Source organism: Neoarius graeffei, chromosome 8 (genome assembly GCF_027579695.1).
Source record: "Neoarius graeffei isolate fNeoGra1 chromosome 8, fNeoGra1.pri, whole genome shotgun sequence".
Taxonomy (NCBI): Eukaryota; Metazoa; Chordata; class Actinopteri; order Siluriformes; family Ariidae; genus Neoarius; species Neoarius graeffei.
Genome location: NC_083576.1, coordinates 58,237,108 through 58,240,451, shown reverse-complemented (window position 1 = coordinate 58,240,451; position 3,344 = coordinate 58,237,108).

The following is a 3,344-nucleotide window of genomic DNA, read 5'->3' as shown; positions in this document are numbered from 1 at the left end:
GTGATTAATGTTTAAACTACGGAAAGCAGTGTGGCTCAAATCATGCACCACAGTGAACCATCGCTAGGGGGAGACAAATGTCAATACAAGTGGGTAGGAAACAAAAAGGTGGGGGGGGGGGGGGGACCGCATCGTCATTCATCCATCCATCCATCCATCCATCCATCCATTATCTCATCTCATCTCATTATCTCTAGCCGCTTTATCCTGTCCTGCAGGGTCGCAGGCAAGCTGGAGCCTATCCCAGCTAACTACGGGTGAAAGGCGGGGAACACCCTGGACAAGTCACCAGGTTATCGCAGGGCTGACACACAGACAACCAACCATTCACACTCACATTCACACGTACGGCCAATTTAGAGCTAACCTGCATGTCTTTGGACTGTTGGGGAAACCAGAGCAAACCCAGACAGACATGGGGAGAACATGCAAACTCCACACAGAAAGGCCCTTGGGTCCTGGGTTCGAACCCAGGACCTTCTTGCTGTGAGGCAACAGTGCTTTCCACTACACCACCATGCCACCCCAGCCAGCCATTATCTGAAGCCGCTTATCCTGTTTCTACAGGGTCGCAGGCAAGCTGGAGCCGATCCCAGCTGACTATGGGAGAGAGGTGGGGTACACCCTGGACAAGCCACCAGGTCATCACAGGGCGGACACAAAGACACAAACAACCATTCACACTTACGGTCAATTTAGAGCCACCAGTTAACCTAATAGTCTTTGGACTATAGGAGAAACCGGAGCAGCCAGAGGAAACCCACAGGGGACTATAAGGGAAACCCCTTCGCCAGCCGCTGGGCTCAAACCCAGGACCTTCTTGCTGTGAGGCGACAGTGCTAACCACTACACCACCGTGCCGCCCCATCCATCCATTATCTGTAGCCACTTATCCTGTTTCTACAGGGTCGCAGGCAAACTGGAGCCTATCCCAGCTGACTATGGGCGAGAGGCGGGGTACACCCTGGACAAGTCGCCAGGTCATCACAGGGCTGACACATAGACACAAACAACCATTCACACTCACATTCACACTTACGGTCAATTTAGAGCCACCAGTTAACCTAACCTGCATGTCTTTGGACTGTGGGGGAAACCGGAGCACCCAGAGGAAACCCATGCAGACACGAGGAGAACACGCAAACTCCGCACGGAAAGGCCTTCGCCGGCCGCTGGGCTCGAACCCAGGACCTTCTTGCTGTGAGGCAACAGTGCTATACCACCGTGCTACCCCCATCGTCATTCAGTTAAATCAGGATATCCGTTGAGGGCATTTGTTATTTTCTGTATTGACTTTTGTTTTTTGTAATACTGCTGTGGACTTTGTTGACCCTATCTGAAAGGAGTTGAGCTGTCTGAAAAGTTTTTTTTTTTTTCATTTTCTGATAGCATTACTCGTGGCATAGGTAGACTTGTGGTAATTACCAATTTTGCTTGGTAACTCAGGCTGGTTAGCAACCATGCTGTTAATTTCCCATGGGTGGTACACAGCTAAACTAGTCATAGTTCTCTCTAAAATCCTGTCTTTTGATTAAACTCCATGCACAAATAAATGCATAAAGTAGAATTATAGCTGTTGTAAATGATTTAGTCTACATTGGCATATTTAATAATATTGGCTGGCGTTGAGTGGTATATCAGATATATTGAGGTTTTTCACCTGAGGTCACAGGGTCACGTGACGCCCCGGTGTCAGCCATTTTGAAGGTCAAGCTACATACTAACGCTGCAGACAGAGAGGGAGAACCAGCTTGAAAAAAAAACGTGTTACAGACACCGGATCCAGTGTAAATAGCTGCTGGAGCGCGCTCCGGCTTGCTCCCCCTCAAATTAAGCAGCGCGCTCCGGCTTGCTCCCCCTCAAATTAAGCAGCGTGCTCCGGCTTGCTCCCGGAGAGCGCTGCTTAATTTGAGGGGGAGCAAGCCGGAGCGCGCTCCGGCAGCTATTTACACTGGATCCGGTGTAAATAGCTGCCGGATCATAATTACAGTAAACTAGTAAATACAGTAAAGGAAAAACTTGAGACTGAAAGGTTTTAACAGTCATCCAAATGACTGAACGTAAACATTGCTACAGTAACATACTAGCTATGTTGTTGACATTAGCTAGTGCTAACAGCTAGCTGCTAGTACACTGCTACAACACAGACACCAACCCTAATAATACAGTTCTTGGTCATTGCCTGGTAACAGCAAATTTATAACGGGCCATGTCTCAACAGACTAAGAAGTTATTTCAATGACATTTAATAACATTTTGTTTATCCTGAGGACCGAAAGTAAATGAAAATGTGAACAAACCTTAGCTGTAATAAGATGGCAACCACCGGCTCCAGGGACGACCCACTGATGTAGGCATGTTACCCAGCCTGACACAAAATATTTGTAGGCATCCAAACTCTTATACGCTTTCAGATCAATACCTGTGTATGGCGATGGGTTTTTAACGACATAGATCATGTGGGCCGAAGTCAGGTAAAGACGAGGGCTTCGTGTACTTCCGTACGTCAGTGAACAATCCTGGTGGAAGCAGGTAAACGTCGTTCTCTAAGCCTGCTAACCTCAATTTTTGCAAATACCTCTCCCTCTGCTCGCCCTGTAAATGCCCTACGTCGCTGGATAGTGAAGGTGTTTTCTGCATCTCGCTCCTTTTTCTTTTATGTTTTTCGTTTGTCGCCTTCCTCGCATTCAAACTGATTCGAGCCGTGACGTCCAAAATGGCAGCCTCACATGACTTGGTCACGTGGGTGAAAAACCTCAATTCCATTCACCTAGCAAGATACTGAACAAGTTGAAGACGGTGGTATATCTGAGATACCACGAAAGAAAGCTATTATTATTATAATATATATATATATATATATATATATATATATATATATATATATATATATACATACACACATTCCTTTCAGGTGCAGCACGGTGGTGTAGTGGTTAGCACTGTTGCATCACAGCAAGAAGGTTCCGGATTCGAGCCCAGAGGCCGACGAGGGCCTTTCTTTGTGGAAGTTGCATGTTCTCCCCGTGTCTGTGCGGGTTTCCTCCGGGTGCTCTGGTTTCCCCCACAGTCCAAAGAAATGCAGGTTAGGCTAAATGATGGCTCTAAATTGACCGTAAGTGTGAATGTGAGTGTGAATGGTTGTTTGTGTCTCTGTGTCAGCCCTGCGATGATCTGGCGACTTGTCCAGGGTGTACCCTGCCTCGCGCCCATAGTCAGCTGGGATAGGCTCCAGCTTGCCCGCGACCCTGCACAGGATAAGCGGCTACAGATAATGGATAGATGGATTATTTTCGGGTGTTCAACGCATCTTTCTCTTTCAAAATTCTCTCAAAATCTTCTGT